Source organism: Pan troglodytes, chromosome 15 (genome assembly GCF_028858775.2).
Source record: "Pan troglodytes isolate AG18354 chromosome 15, NHGRI_mPanTro3-v2.0_pri, whole genome shotgun sequence".
Taxonomy (NCBI): Eukaryota; Metazoa; Chordata; class Mammalia; order Primates; family Hominidae; genus Pan; species Pan troglodytes.
Window position 1 is genome coordinate 68,194,597 of NC_072413.2, and position 18,201 is coordinate 68,212,797.

Sequence of the window (18,201 nt, forward strand, 5' to 3'; positions counted from 1 at the left end):
GTAAAAGGATGTGTTGCTGGATGTCAGATGAGGATGCCTATATGTTTTTAAGAAGGTCACTAAATGTCAAGTTTAACCTATGACTAGAAAAGAATATGTATGTCAGAATCTAGGGAAAGAAGGCAAAGAGGATGCTGTAACACTGTAAGCAGGGCATTCTTCTTATTCCATGACAATCATTGTCTATCCACTGTTGGCAAAAACAGGCTACAGGGGCAGCCCTTTCCACCTTTCTGAAGTATCCCATAGACATTTCATTTAGGGAGGCACACTTGGGTTAGAAGAACACAGCAGGAAGAGGGGCTTCAAAGGCATAAAATTCAGGGCTCCTCTTCAAGAGAACTGCTCTCTTCCACAGAAGATGAGCAAAGATCTTCTATCCCTTTGAATGTCCTCAGGGTCATGGTGCACTGAGAGGGTGGGGAGAGGGTATGACAGCCAAACTGAGACAGAAACCTGGATAAACAGGAAACGTAATCACCAAGAATAGAATGACAATTGGTCTAAAATGGAGGTAAACTGCTTCCTGATCTTGTATGATTTGACTTAGAAAATATATAACAATTATTTGACATTTACATAGCATTTTACAATTTTAAATTATGTTCATAGATATCATCTCCTTAGAAACTAATAATAATCCTCAAAGGTAGATATTCTTTCATTTGACAGATAAGGAAACAAAGGCTCATAAACTATTAAGCAATTTACTTAAGAGTACATGGTTAGAGGAGTGTTGGGACCAGAACCCCTGGCTCTGACTTCCAGCTCAGGATTGTTTCTTCCATTGTACACTCCTTTCTGCAGAGGAGTCTTGCAGTCTTTGGTAGTCTTTATTTGCTCAAAAAAAAAAAAAAGCATTCCCATTAGTAAGAGGTTTCAATGCAGAACTGCAAGAGAAGAAAATATTGTCACAGTGCCATGTTAAGTGCCTGGGATGCATAAAACTCCACAGAAGTTTCTGCAGCTGCAAGGATGCCATTGAGGTCTTCTCCCATCACTGCCCTTGGACACTAGTAATGGTCTCTGAGGTTCAGAGGCTAGGTCCAGATCAGAAAGAATAGGTTTGTGTCATGAAAAAGAACACAAAGGAAACACTCAGAAAAAGGCTGGGGCTCTAGAGGGATTCCCCAGAGGAGAAGATGAAAGAAATGAACTAGACAAAAACAAAAGACAGTGAGGTTAAGGACAGGGATATGTTGTTCAGTAGTGATGACACATCATGGTGATGAGAGAGGGAGATGAAAGGTAAGTGCATCTCCAACACCAGACTTAGAGAGGTGGTAAAGCTGCTACAAAATCCCCTTCATAAGTGAGGTGGGGTGGGGGATGATTTATTCATTCATTCATTGATTACAGAATTTTCTTTTTGAAAGCCAATTATGCAGGCAACCTCAGAGACATTACAGGTTTAATTCAAGATCACAACAATGATCAGAACAAAGAGAGTTGCACAAATTTTTTTTGTTTCCCAGTGCATGTAAAAGGTATGTGTACACTGTACTGTAGTCTATTAAGTGCAAAATACCATTATGTCTTTTAAAAAGTACATATCTTAATTAAAAATACTTCATTGCTAAAAAATGTTAACAATCACCTGAGCCTTCAGCAAGGTGTAATCTTTTTCGCTGGTGGAGGGTCTTGACTCAATGTTTATGGCTGCTGACTGATCACAGGGGTGGCTGCTGAAGGCTGGGGTAGTAGTGGCAATTTCAGAAAATAAGACAACAATAAAGTTTGCCACATCAATTGACTCGCCTCATGAAAGATTTCTCTGTAGTACACAATGCTGTTTGATAGCATTTGCTTTGCAAAACAAAAATGTATTGAATTTATATTATATGTATTATATATGTATATATTATATGTGTATATATTATATATATGTGTGTATACATATATATGTATATATATGCATGATGTTTGGACATATGTGTGTGTGTGTGTGTGTATATATATATATACCTAGAGAAGAGAGAAAGTGCAATATTTTAATGACAGGAAAACTTTTTTCAAAATTGAAGTCAATCCTCTCAAACTGTGTCACTGCTTTACCATCTAAGTTAATGTACTATTCTAAATACTTAGTTGTCATCTCAACAGTGTTGATAGCATCTATACCAGGAGTTGATTCCATCTCAAGAACCACTTTCTTTGCTCCTCCATAAAAAGCAACTCCTCATCCATTCAAGTTTGATCATGAGGTTACAACAATTGAGTCACATCTTCAGCCTTCATTTCTAATTCTAGTTCTCTTGCTATTTCCACCACATGTGCAGTTACTTTCTCCACTGAAGTCTTGAACTCCTCAAAATCATCCATGAGGGTTAGACTCAACTTCTTCCAAACTCCTGTTAATATTGATATTTTGACCTCTTCCCATAAATCATGAATGTTCTTAATGGCACCTAGAATGGTGAATCCTTTCCAGAAGGCTTTCAACTGATGTTGCCCAGATCTGTCAGAGGAATCACTATCTGTGGCAACTATAGCTTTATGAAATTTATTTCTCAAAGAATAAAACTTGAAATTTGAAATTACTCCTTGATTTATGGGCCGAAAATGGAAGTTGCGCTCACAAGCATGAAAACAGCATTAGTCTCCCTGTACATCTCCATCGGAGCTCTTGGATGATAAGGTGCATTGTCAATGAGTAGTAATATTTTGAAAGAAATCTTTTTTCCTGAGCAGTAGGTCTCAATAGTGGGCTTAAAATCTTCAGTAAACTGGCCAGGTGTGGTGGTTCACACCTGTAATCCCAGCACTTTGGGATGCCGAGGCAGGCAGATCACCTGAGGTTGGAAGTTCAAGACCAGCATGATCAACATGGAGAAACCCCGTCTGTACTAAAAATACAAAATTAGCCAGGCATGATGGCACAAGCCTGTAATCCCAGATACTCTGGAGGCTGAGGCAGGAGAATCGCTTGAACCCAGGAAGGTGGAGCTGCGGTGAGCCCAGATCATACTACTGCACTCCAGCCTGGGCAACAAGAGCGAAACTCCATCTAAAAAAAAAAAATCTTCAGTAAACTACAATATAAACAGATGTGCTGTCATCCAGGCTTTCACTGGCAGAGCAGATTTAGCATGATTCTTAAGGGCACTAAGATTTTTTGAATGGTAAATGAGCATTGGCTTCAACTTAAGTCACCAGCTGCATTAGCCCCTAACAAGACAGTCAGCCTATCTTTTGAAGCTTTGAAGCCAGGCATTGACTTCTCCTCTCTAGCTGTGAAAGTCCTAGGTGGTAAGGCTATTTCATCTACATTGAAAATCTGTTGTTTAGTGTAGCTACCTACATCAATAATTTTAGCTAGATCTTCTGGGTAACTCGCTGCAGCTTCTCCATCAGCACTTGCTGCTTCACCTTATACTTTTTTGTTAGGAAGATGGTTTCTTCCCTTAAGCCTCATGAACCAACCTCTGTTAGCTTTCAACTTCTCTCTGCAGCTCCCTCATCTCTCTCAGGCTTCCCAGAATTAAAGAGAATTAGGGCTTTGCTCTGTAACAGGCTTTGGCTTAAATAAATTTTGTGGTTGGTTTGATCTTCTATCTGGACCACTAAAACCTTTCCATATCAGCCATAATGATGTTTTATTGTGTTCACTGGAGTAGCAATTTTAATTTCCTTTAAGAACTTTTCCTTTGCATTTGCAACTTGCTAACTCTTTGAAACAAGAGGCCTAGAATCTCAGGTTTTAACATGCCTTCCTCACTTGGCTTAATCATTTCTAGCTTTTAACTTAAAGTGAGAGATGTGCAGCTCATCATTTCACTTGAACACTTAGGCCATTGTAGAGTTACTATATGGCCTAATTTCAATACTGTTGTGTGTCAGGAAATAGGGATGCCCAAAGAGAGGACAGAGATGGGAAAATGGCTGCTCAGTGGAGCAGTCAGAACACATACAAAAATTTATCAATTGGGTTTGCCATCTTACATATATGCAATTTGTGGCACCCCAAAATAATTACAATAGTAACATCAAAGATCACTGATCACAAATCACTATAACAGATAAAATAATAATGAAAAAGTTTGGAATATTGCAAGCATTACCAAAATGTGACACAAAGACACAAACATGAGCACAGGCTGCTGAAAAAATGATGCAACGGCCATGCACAGTGGCTCATGCCTGTAATCCCAGCATTTTGGGAGGCTGAGGCAGGAGGATTGCTTGAGCCCTGGAGCTTGAGACTAGCTTAGGCAACACAGTGAGAACTTGTCTCTACAAAAAATAAAAATAAAAAAGTTAGCCAGGTGTGGTGGTGCACAACTGTAGTCCCAGCTACTCAGGAGGCTGAGGTGGGAGGATCACTTAAGCCCAGGAGGTTGAGGCTGCAGTGAGCTATGATAGTGTCACTGTGCTCCAGAACTGGGTGACAGAGCGAGACCCTGTGTCAAAAAAAAAAAAAAAAAAAAAAAAAAAATGATGCCAATAGACTTGCTTAATGCATGGTTGCCAGAAACCTTTAATTTGTAAAAAACATAAATGAAGTGTGATAAAACAAAGTATGTCTGTATATGGCAGTGTTCTAGCTGTCCAGATACATAAGTAAATAAGAGAAAATTCCCACTGCATCATGCTTCTAGTATAATGGAGGAGAGGGATAATAAACAAGTAAAGTAGGGTATATTTTTATAAAACTTCAGATAAAAATCAGTGATATGAAGAAAACTCAAGCTGGGTATTAGAGAGTGACTGTGGTGGGATATGTTTTGGTGGCAATTTAGATTGAATTTTAGGGAAGCTACTATGTACTGAATGTGTGGCCCCCAAATTCATATGTTACCTTAATCTGCAATGTGATGGTATTTGGAGGTATGGCCTTTAGGGGGTGATGAGGTTTAAAGGAAAACATGCAGGCAGAGCCTCCACGATGGCATTAGTGCCCTTGTAAGGGGATGAAGAGGCTGAGCAATTTCTCTCTCTTCTCCCCATTTGAGGATACAGCAAGAAGGCATTCCACAGAAAACCAGGAAGAAGGCCCTCACCAGAACCTGAATAGGCCAGCACCTTGATCTTAGACTTCCCAACCTTCAGAATTATGAGGAAGAAGTATCTGTTGTTAAGCCACCCAGCCTATGGTAGTTTTGTTATAGCAGCCCAAAGTGACTAAGGCAGAAGGTCTCTATAAGGAGGTAACATTTGAGCCATGACTTACATGAAATGAAGGAATGAACCATGTGCAGATTTTGGGGCCAGATGAGCAGCCAGTGTTTCTGAGGAGCAAGAAGAAGCTGTCTTTAACAGAACCTAGCAAATGATAGAGAGAGTGGTGAGAGATGATGAGGGAAGACCTGCACCTCTGGCTGCTGGTAAAGCTGGATAGCCTATAATCCCAGAGGTTTTTAGCTTGATTTCATCTTCTCTAAATACTTTCTACCTAAGATATGACATCATTCTTGATTTAAGTAGTCTTCTTTTTAATGGAAGGCTGCTACCCTTCATGGGGCCTTGGTTACCTACCTGCAAGGTACTCAGCCTGTTACATGTTTGCTCACAGTTTAGAAGTCAAAACAGCTAAAAATAGCAAAGTCTCCAATGGAGCACAGTGATTAATCTGTTAAATTCCCTGGAGGGCCAGGAGCAGCAGCAGGCCAAACAAGCCAGGCCTCAAGCACCCTGGGCAGTCTTTCCCCTAGGAAATCATCACAGAACTTCTGGTGTTGATCTGTTTATTAATCTCCCTTTCACCAGTGAGAAATGCACTACTTGATGAAAAGAAAACAACTTTTGAAAGATATGCTCCTTCCCAAGATGGTGCATAGACCAGCTGTTGTGACAGCATCTTCCATGACACTAATTAAAAAAAGAAAAAAAAAGCTTATGATTTTACCTGATTATGAAAGCAGCGCATATTTATTGTTGGGAAATTAGACATGCAGAAAAGCATAAAGAAAAATCATCCAAATACCACCACCTGGAGATAACTATTATTAAAGTTTCTAATTTTATATAATTACACACATATATGTGGATATATCTGAGGTCATTTGGTAGCTACAATTTGGTATTCTAATTTTAAATTTTGCATTATATAGTAATCAATTTCCCATTGACACTGCCTTTTAATTTCACAGACTGGCCTCTAGGCTCTAGAGGCACCAAAGAAAATAGTGCAGGGAGAGGCTGGGATTGGCAAAAGCCAAAATTATGCTCCATGTGGTCGTTTTCTGGGGTAAATGTCATGTTACAACCTTGGCAGGTTCCTGGCTCCCCTCCCCAATTCATAAGACCTCATCCAAAGTAGATAGGGGAGACTCAGACTTGGGGACTGGTTTTTAGAGCAGATTATTATACTTGGTGTGTAGCTGTCAGTCAGACTTGTTTCAGTGCATAACACATGCTGAGGAACACACACACACACACACACACACACACACACGGCATTCAAAGCATTTAAAACTGCCCATCATGGCATACACATCCTGACTTTTACCCTAATAAGCTGGCCCTTCTAATCAGGGGACTTGGCTGATTCTTAGTCTTAAAAGATAAGGGGAGCTGTCTTCAACTAAAATACTAGCAGAGATTTACTGTTCTCTGCTTGACTTATAACCACAACTTCAGTTCCCTCCGTATTTTTGGCCCAGCTGAGACTCTTATTGGTCTTTGGAATGAGTCAGCCTATAGAAGATTTTAGTCTTCACATTTTTACCTTTTTTGGTGTCTTTGTTATCTTTTTCATTCTGTGGCCAAGGATAATGCAGGAACCACAAAGAGACATAATCCACTTCTTGACCAGCCCTAATCACAGCATATAGGTAGGTAACTTTATTGCCCTTTCTTGCTTATCAGAGCTCAGAAGATGGTATGAGATACGACATCACATGAGTAGCAGAGACTGTTAGCTGCCTAACATCCATTTCCCCTTTCTTTTCCCTTGACTGCAGTAAGAGTGAAGATCAAAAAAGGCACCCAAAAGGTAGGAATTAAAGGGCTCAATAAATACAAATTGTAATTTTTATTGGTCTAAGCCAATCATGGGACTCTGAAGCCTCTTTGCCAGATACTCACATTTTGGCCTGCCTTACAGTTAGAGATGGCCATGTGATTCAGTCCCCACCATGGGAACAGGAGAAAATCTGGGAAATTCTTCTTTCCTGATGAACAGAAGAGGTATTTTTCCTTTGCCCTCTTTTTCTCATCTTTGAATGTAATTAGCATGAAGCCTTGATGCTTAGAGCTGTGGCAGCCTGCTCATGACAGTGAGATGATGAGTATGAGGATGAGAAGCCAGCCTGCTAATGATGCTGGTGTTGAAGGATGGAAAGTGTCTGGACTCCCGATCACATTTGTGAGTTGCTGATCAGCTCTGGAACTGCCTACTTCAGGAATCCTTCTTAAGGAAAAAAAAAAGAGAGAGAGAATTTCTTATGGCTTAAGAAACTCTTTCTTGCAGGTAAACCTGTCTTAATGGACACATGCCATTGGTGGTCAATAAAGGAAAAGCCCAACTTTTCTGAAGGGCAGCCTCAATATTATAGTACCTGCAAACTACAAATACAAACAAATTCAATTTCGAGAGTTGATCAGTTGGGCTAACAAGATGGATTTGTGCTTCTACTGGTGGAAACTGACCTCTCTAGAAGATGGACAGATTTACATTAGAGAGTGGGCAAAGCAGAACCAACCAGAATCTATATTCCACAATGCCTTGAGTATAGGTGACATGACAGACTTTTTTTTTTTTTTTTGAGACAGAGTCTTGCTGTGTCGCCCAGGCTGAAGTGCAGTGGCGTGATCTCGGCTCACTGCAACCTCCACCTCCTGGGTTCAAGCAATTCTCCTGCCTCAGCCTCCCCAGTAGCTGGGACTACAGGCGCATGCTGCCACACCAGGCTAATTTTTTGTATTTTAGTAGAGATGGGGGTTTCACTATGTTGGCGAGGCTGGTCTTGAACTCCTGAACTCGTGATCCGCCCACCTTGGCCTCCCAAAGTGCTGGCACTACAGGCGTGAGCCACTGCGCCTGGGGCTGACAGACTTTTAAATGTGTTGTTTGTTGTTAAGTCTAAAACAGGTTGAAATTAGTACTTATGTTTTTGATAATAACTAACAGAAAAGAGTTAGATTAATGAATAGAGAGACCTCCCAAAGAGCTTTGAACAGGTGCTGAGGAAGAGCGTGGAGTTGTATCCATCTCAAAGCAGATGGTACAAATTGGAAATGCCTCTTGATTTCAGTTACCTGATAACCAAACATTTTGATTTCCATAAATGTTTTGTTGGTGAGTAGTTATTCATTTTGTAAATTCATTCATTGACAGTTTTAAATGGTCCTCTTCTCACAGCATCTAAAATATTATTGGATGTATACAAAAATTGAATCATGAAATCTCTTCAGGAATATGGTGTTAAGGAAAGTGCCTGATCTTTGAAGTGAGGCCAGTAAGAATTCAAATTTTAGTTCTGCTACTAACTATATGCCACCTTGGGCATATTACTTTGCTTTTTCACCCTCATTTCTTAAATGAAAATAATACTAATCACAAAAAGGCCATTGGGTGATTTAAGTAAAAAATGTAAAGTACAGGATGCGTAGTAGATATTGGTAAGTAGTATCTTCTATGTCAATTAGGGTCTAACGGAAATAGATGAAATATTCTAATTAGGATATTTTAAGATTTTTTTCTCCATTTGACCTAGCAATCCCATTACTGGGTATATACTCAAAGGAATATAAGTCATTCTATTATAAAGATACATGCATGTGTATATTCACTGCAGCACTATTCACAATAGCAAAGACATGGAATCAACCCAAATGCCCATCAGTGATAGACTGGATAAAGAGAATGTGGTACATATACACCATGGAACACTATGCAGCCATAAAAAGGAACGAGATCATGTCCTTTGCAGGGACAGAGATGAAGTTGGAAGCCATTATCCTCAGCAAACTAATGCAGGAAAAGAGAACTAAACACTGCATGTTCTCACTTATAGGTGGGAGCTGAACAATGAGAACACAAGGACACAGGGAGGGGAACAACAAACACTGGGGCCTGTTGGGGGAGGGCAGTTTAGGGGAGAGCATCAGGAAAAATAGCTAATGCATGCCAGGCTTAATATCTAGGCAATGAGTTGATAGGTGCAGCAAACCACCACGGCGTATGTTTACCTATGTAACAAACCTGCACATCCTGCAGATCTACCCCAGAACTTAAAATAAAATTAAAAACAAAAAACAAACAAATTTTTTTCCTACAAATAAACTATTTTCAAAAGTGAGAAGAACTTAGGAGAATAACATCTAGGAAAAATTTCCAGGGTAAATAAATGTAATTCACAAGGATGTTTATCACATCGTTGTTCTCTTAGTGAGTGAATCAGGAAACAATTCAAATGTCCAGGTACAGGGAATTGATCACATTCATACCGCTGAATAACAAAAATCCACCAAAAGAACACTGCAGAAGTAAATGCACTGACATTAAAATATATTAGTACTGTAGTGAAAAGAGCAGATTTTAAGATATCATTGAGAGCAGAATCTATTTTGTTAAAACTGCATGTATTTATATTTACAATCTATATTAATATATAGGTGTGATTATTTAAAGCCAGACCTTTAAGATTCTTGTTGAATCTTTAAAAAATTGTCAGCTTTTTTTTTTTTCAGTCCTAAAGGAGGTAGAGAGTGTATTTTATCTTCTGGAGGCAGGGGTGAGGGAATGGAGTGGAGGGAGCGGGTGGGACACCCTTAACCTCATTCAAATGATTTAGATGGAATGCTCAATATTCTGTTTGGTAATGGGTCTTCTCAAGTGTGTTTGAATCAGAGCTGCCTCTGAGACTCCGTAACTTCTTTGGGGTGGAGTTCAAGATGAGGATGGAAAGAATGTTGTTTGCCTGTGTGAATTTAGAGATGTGGATTTAGAGACTGCCTTGCCTCATGTTGCTTGTTGTGGTGAAGCTATTGATGTTCCTTTTTGATGAATTATATGCAGGTTAACTAAATCTGGGAAACTAAAAACTGCAGAAGGGACATGAACCAGGATCTTCCCTGATGAATAGAAACTATAAAAACTAATTGCACTGGCCATGGTTCAGCTCAACATGGGCTGGATGATTGATGTCCATGTGTGGAATGACTTAGGACAGAACACCCCCAAAGGCACAGTTGCTGGACTATTATGATCTGATCTAATTGTCTGGCTGAGGTGATCCCTTTGAGGGTGGAGGGATGGAGTTTCCTTTACAGCAAGGGATCCAGAGTGAAATGACTACACTGTGACAGGTAGGAATTATAATAATAGGAAACATATATAAATGACAAGGAATGTTCCAAGGGTTTTACTTGAATTATTACAATAGATCCTTTAAAAACCCCAAGAAGAAGATATTATTTGTAGTTTAGTTGTAAAAATGAAGAAATCTATACACAGAAAGGTTAAGTAATTTGTTTATTGTTATAGAACCAATAAGTAGCAGAGCTTAGATTTGAATCCATCTGGCTCCACAGCCCTGTCTTTAGCCATTATGGTAGGCTACCTCTTTAAAGGAAGTGTAATGTCCTTGAGCGAAGCTGCAGGAGATGGCAAACTGGGCAAATTGAAGATGAATCTCCCGACTAAAGAGATAGCTACAGGCTAGCAACTGCTGCTGTGGAGGAATGTGGACCCAGTGTTGCCATATCATTTGCGTTTTCAAGAGAAAAAGTCTGGATTTATATATGAAAACTCCCAGTTTTAAAATGTGCTGCTGAACAATAACACACACAAACAGGCACTCAAGTGTATGCATGCACACACTGAAACTCACACTACCATGGACTAGTAGTTTTTGAAAACTATATTAAAGAGAATGGACATTTTTATGTTCAATCACCCTAAAAAGAGGAAATAATTGAGTAGATAAACCTTATATGGGAGGGAGAAAAAATTCCATTTATTTTCTTGTTGTTTTAAGCAAGTTACTTAATATCTCTGAGCCTCTGTTCCTTCATCTATAAATTGGGGTCAGGAGTTTGGAGTGGATAATTGTATTAGCTACATCATAGAATTTATGTGGGAGTTAAATCAGTAGCCAACTATTTACAATGCCAACCTGGGACACAGCCATACCAGAACAAAATAAATTAATACATATATGTTTTATATAATAATGTATTATTATACATATATATTATATATAATTAGAATTAGCACAATTATGTTGTATTACTTTAACAAAAATATGAAAATCAATGTTATTTGAAATTATGCATCATTGTGTATTACTTTTCTATTACATAATGCTATTATTTAAACAAAACAACAATAGGACTAATTGATAGAATTAGTAATAATAGGACTAATTAAATAAATCATATGTAAGAAAAATAAAACAATATTTTTACAATGTTGCTTTCTGCCTTCTGATACAGGCAATTTATTTTAACTCCTTTGAAAACGTATTGGATTTCTAAATTTAGTAGACTATAATATTGTGTATTCTTTTTAAAATAGTTTTATTGCTAATTCACATACTACACAGTTTACTCACTTAAAGTTTACAGTTCAATTATTTTTAGCATATTCGGAGACGTACAGCCTTCGTCATAGTCAGTCTTAGAACATTTTCACCACCTTAGGAAGAAATTCCATATTCTTTAGCTGTCATCCCTCTCCCCTCCCATAACAGCTCTAAGCAGCCGCTAATCTACTTTGTGTCTCTGTGAATTTGTCAGTTCTAGATATTTCATATAAGTGGAATCATACAATATTTGTCCTTTTGTGTGTGGCTTATTTCACTTAGCATGCTTTAAAAGTTCACTCATGTAATAGCATGTATCGCTACTTCACTCCATTTTATGGAATGAACGTTATTTCACTATATGGATACACCATATTTTGTTCATCCATTTGTTAACATTTGGGTTATTTCCACTTTAAGAAATTATGAATAATGCTGATATAAACATTCATGTATGAGTTTCTATGTGGGCATGTGTTTTCATTTCTTTTGAATATATGCCTAGGAGCAGAATTGCTGGGTCTTATAGTAACTCTATGTTTAATCTATTGTTGTACTGCGAGACTTTTCCAAAGAAGCTGGACCATTTTATGTTCCCACAAGCAGCATATGAGTGTTCCAGTTTCTCCACATATTGCCAATGCCTGTTGTTATCTTTTTTATTCTTGGCATCTTATGGGTAGTAGTATGGGTGAAGTAGTATCTCACTGTGGCTTTGCTTTGCATTTCCATGATGATGAATGATGACCAGCAACTAATAATGTCAAGCATCTTTATTTATTTTTTTTAAGAGACAGGATCTCCTCTGTCACCCAAGCTGGAGTGCAGTGATGTGATCATAGCTCACTGCAGCTTTGAACTCCTGGGCTCAAATGAGCTGCCTGTCTCAGCCTCCTGAGTAGGTGGGACTAAGGTGCACCCCACCATGCTAGGCTATATATAATATATATCAACATATACAATATATATGATATATCAACATATACAATATATATGATATATCAACATATACAATATATGATATATCAACATATACTATATATGATATATCAACATATACAATATATATGATATATCAACATATATAATATATATGATATATCAACAGATATAATATATATGATATATCAACATATATAATATATATGATATATCAACAGATATAATATATATGATATATCAACATATATAATATATATGATATATCAACATATATTATATCTGATATATGATATATGATATCTGATATATGATATATCATATATGATATCTGATATATGATATATCATATATGATATATCATATATGATATCTGATATATGATATATCATATATGATATCTGATATATGATATATCATATATGATATATGATATATACTATATATTATATTAACATATATATTATATATTAACATATATTATATTATATATTAACATATATTATATTATATATTAACATATATTATATTATATATTCACATATATTATATTATATATTCACATATATTATATTATATATTCACATATATTATATTATATATTCACATATATTATATTATATATTCACATATATTATATTATATATTCACATATATAATATTATATATTCACATATATAATATTATATATTCACATATATAATATTATATATTCACATATATAATATTATATATTCACATATATAATATTATATATTCACATATATAATATTATATATTCACATATATAATATTATATATTCACATATATAATATTATATATTCACATATATATTAACATATATAATATATTATATATTAACATATATATTAACATATATATTATATATTATATATTAACATATATTATATATTATATATTAACATATATATTATATATTAACATATATATTATATATTAACATATATTATATATTATATATTAACATATATTATATATTATATATTAACATATATTATATATTAACATATATTATATATTAACATATATTATATATCAACATATATATTATATTATATATCAACATATATATTATATTATATATCAACATATATATTATATTATATATCAACATATATATTATATTATATATCAACATATATATTATATTATATATCAACATATATATTATATTATATATCAACATATATATTATATATTATATATCAACATATATATTATATATTATATATTAACATATATAATATATTAACATATATATTAGATATTATACATTATATATTAACATATATCATATATTATATATTAACATATATCATATATTATATATTAACATATATCATATATTATATATTAACATATATCATATATTATATATTAACATATATCATATATTATATATTAACATATATCATATATTATATATTAACATATATCATATATTATATATTAACATATATCATATATTATATATTAACATATATCATATATTATATATTAACATATATCATATATTATATATTAACATATATCATATATTATATATTAACATATATCATATATTATATATTAACATATATCATATATTATATATTAACATATATATTAATATATTATATATTAACATATATATTAATATATTATATATTAACATATATATTAATATATTATATATTAACATATATATTAATATATTATATATTAATATATGTATTAATATATTATATCTTAATATATGTATTATATATTATATCTTAATATATGTATTATATATTAACATATATGTTATATATTATATATAACATATATGTTATATATTATATATAACATATATTATATATTATATATAACATATTATATATTATATATAACATATATTATATATTATATATAACATATTATATATTATATATAACATATATTATATATTATATATAACATATATGTTATATATTATATATTAACATATGTTATATATTATATATTACATATATGTTATATATTATATATTACATATATGTTATATATTATATATTAACATATATGTTATATATTATATATTAACATATATGTTATATATTATATATTAACATATATGTTATATATTATATATTAACATATATGTTATATATTATATATTAACATATATATTATATATTATATATTAACATATATATTATATATTATATATTAACATATATATTATATATTATATATTAGCATATATATTATATATTATATATTAACATATATATTATATATAGCCCAGCATATATATATATAGTAGAGATGGTCTCGCTATGTTACCCAGGCTGGTCTCAAACTTCTGGCAACAGACAATCCTCCTGTGTCAGGTGACAAATAATCCTCCTGTCCTAAATGGCTGGGATTACAGGTGTGAGCCACTGTGCCTGGCCTTGGGTATCTCTTTATGTGCTTTGTTGGCCATTTATATGTCTTCTTTGGAGAGCTTCTTTGCCTATTTTTAAACTGAGTGAGTTGTCTTTTTATTATTGAATTTAAAACTTCTTTATATATTCTAGACACAAGTCCCTTATCAGATATGTAATGTTCAAATATTTTCTGCCATTCTGTGGATTGCCTTTTCCACCTTCTTCGTGATGTACTTTGAAGCACAAAAGTTCTTAATTTTGATAAAGTCTAATTTTTTTTCGTTTCTAATTTATTTTTTCTCATGGTTATGGTGTCCATATCTAAGAATTATTTGCCAAATCTGGCCAGGTGAGGTAGCTCATGCGTGTAATCCCAGCACTTTGGGAGGCCGAGGCGGGCAGATCACTTGAGATCAGGAGTTCAAGACCAGTGTGCCAACATGGTGAAACCCTGTCTCTACAAATACAAAATTAGCTGGGCATGGTGGTGCATATCTGTAATCCCAGCTACTTGAGAGGCTGAGACAGGAGAATTGCTTGAACCCAGGAGGTGGAGGTTGCAGTGAGCCGACATGGTGCCACTGCACTACAGCTTGGGTGACAGAGCGAGACTCTGTCTCAAAAAAGAAAAAAAGAAAAGAAAAAAAAAGGCATGAGGTAGTGGTCTGTATTGGGCTGTTTTTTGCATTCCTATAAAGAAATACCTGAGACTGGGTAATTTATAAGAAAAGAGATTTAATTGGCTTACAGTTCTGCAGGCTGTACAGGAAGAATAGTGGCATCTGCATCTAGAAGGCCTCAGGGAGCTTCTAATGATGGTGTAAGGCAAAGGGCGAACAGGCACATTACATGGTGAGAACAGGGCAAGAGAGAGAGTGAGGGCAAGGTACCACACACCTTTAAATGACCATATCTCGGGAGAGCTCAGAGTGCGAGCTCACTTATCACCAAGGGGACAGGCTAAGCCATTTATGAGGGATACGTCCCCATGATTCAAATACCTCCCACCAGGCCCCATCTCCAACACTGGGGAGTACAATTCAACATGATATTTGGGCAGGGACATATATTCAAATCATATGAGGGTCCAGCTCCATTTTTTGCATGCAGCTATCCAGCTGTCCCAGCACCATTTGTTGAAAAGACAATTCTTTTTCCATTGAATGGTCTTGGCACACTTGTCAACTATAAGTTGACCATAGATGTATCTTCTAAGATATATAAATGTAAGGTTTTTTAAAGTGCTCATGTAAATCAATAGGACTAATTAACACATATTGCCTATATTGAATAAAAAATAATAATGACATTTCTTTCTGTCCTATATTTTTACTTTCTCCTTCCTTTACCATAACCCTTGTCTGAACTGCTTGTAGCATTTAGAACATGCTTCTTTTCTTTTGTGTAATATCAGTACTGAGCAGTGAAGCATAAAATTCACTTTGACTTGCAGCTCTGCTCTTAGCAAGCCCATATTGTGCTGAATCTGGATATCAGTCCAATGTGATGACATAAAGCTAAATATTTTCTCACAAAAGCATGTGAACATGGAACGCTTAGGATTTTACTTCCTGCCAACAGCAGAAATTTTGGACTTGTAGGAATTAGTTTCCAGCTCTCCAAAAATGCCTATCCACTTTGTTTCTACAGGCTTGTTTTGACAGATTAGTTCTTTGTCAATCAAGCCCTTTGCATCTATAAATTCATCATATAGGCTATTCATGGTTTAAATGCTCAGAAAAAAAAAGTTTAAAACACATTGGATGCCATCCTAAGCTGAACTTTTCTTTCTCAGGGAAAATGGTTTTGAGGCATATAGGTAATTTGCACTTGTGAAATTGAAATTGGAGTCCAAGTAAGTTACAAGGTGGTAAAAAAAAAAAATCATTGAGAAGTCCTGTTTAACTTGGCTTTTTCCAGTGCTTTTTTTTTAAGTTCTAAAGCTGCACACTTAACCTGCATTACTCGAGGATGCAATAACACATGATTAATTATTGCAAATGCAAATTACAATTGCCAGCATCAGCGGGCAAGGGGAAATCAGAGACAGTGGTTATGAAAAAGAGATAATTTATGTTGTATCATTTGATAATAAAAGCAATGTTGTTTTTAGCCTTTGTTCTTTGAACCACTGTATGAATTTTGTACTTCTCCCCCAACCTTCCACATCCATCACTGAAAACTGGGGCTTTTCTTCCTAGGGAGGGGTTTCATGGGACCAACACTTGCGATACTAAAACTGGGACAATCTTGGGCAAACCAGGATCGTTGGTCATTTCAGTCAATTAAATAAGGCAATGCATGTAAAGTACTTAGGATGATGCCTAGGATGCAGAAGTGTTCACAAGGGTGTCAGGGAAGTCGAATCCGAATTTAGGGACACAGAGATACTCAGAGTTTTCCCAATGATGCAAATGAATTCACTGTACCATATGAAGGTAGGTAAAGAACTTGAAAGAGTGGTACCCAATAAGGGACTCTGAGATGGACTCAAGCTTGTAGTCTTATTTTATTGTTGTTTATGAATCTCTAACAAGCTATATAGACAGCTTTAGCTAGGCTTTTTTATGAGAACCATTAGCAAGGATGACAGCAGTAGGGCAGCAAAAATGACAACAGGGAAGGACCATGCTGGACTGTTTCTTAATATATGAAACTTAGAAAAAACAACTGGGGGCACATTTTCATGTTGATTCCTTGCATTTTAGGGTTAACAAGTAAAATTCAGGATACCCAGTTAAATTTGTGTTTCAGATAAACAACAAATTTTTAATGTTAAGTAATGTAAACAAATTGTTAATGTAATATTTAAAATGTAATTTTTAATATTGCATGGGACATACTTATACTAAAAAATTATTCATTATTTAGTCAAAATTCAAACTGAACTAGGGATCCTATATTTTTATTTTCTAAATCTGGAAACTACTCTACGGGCAAGTGGGAACTTAAGAAATGTAAACTTATTTTTAAATTACAACATGGGAAAGCACAGAAATTGAGTGACCATCTAATGGACAACTGAAAAGATAGAAATGATATGTTAAAAACTGTTATTGAATGTCAATGTTACCGTGATTTTAATTTACTTTTCCTAATTTCTCATTTTTCCTACATTATTATATGTTTTTAAAAGTAATATAATACATAATTATAACCAATATATTATTAAAAATAAATTATAAACATAAAATTTCAATGATGAAAAGTTCTAGAGAACCTCCTAAAAAATGCATCAGTCATAACTGGCTAGCTGTTATAATACACAGCCTCAAAATTTCAGCAGCTTACCCCAGTGAAAGTTTATATCTTCCTCACATAAAGACAAAATGAGTATTTCAGATCAGAGGGCAGCTGCTCTTCGGATGAAATTCAGGGA

The 18,201-nt window shown here is 34.6% G+C and overlaps 1 long non-coding RNA gene across 3 annotated transcripts; it reads right to left on the minus strand.

Moving 5' to 3' along the window:
• Positions 1–721: 721 nt before the first annotated feature.
• Positions 722–18,201, minus strand: LOC107968200 (uncharacterized). Of its 3 annotated transcripts, none has more exons than XR_001709220.4 (5): positions 18,114–18,201; positions 15,571–15,631; positions 7,027–7,351; positions 5,171–5,262; positions 722–831 (listed from the first exon to the last, which is right to left on the minus strand). It is a non-coding gene; the product is annotated as an uncharacterized LOC107968200 (long non-coding RNA). The 3 variants fall into 3 exon arrangements; XR_001709219.4 differs by having other exon boundaries at positions 722–890; XR_008539261.2 differs by lacking the exon at positions 7,027–7,351 and having other exon boundaries at positions 722–890.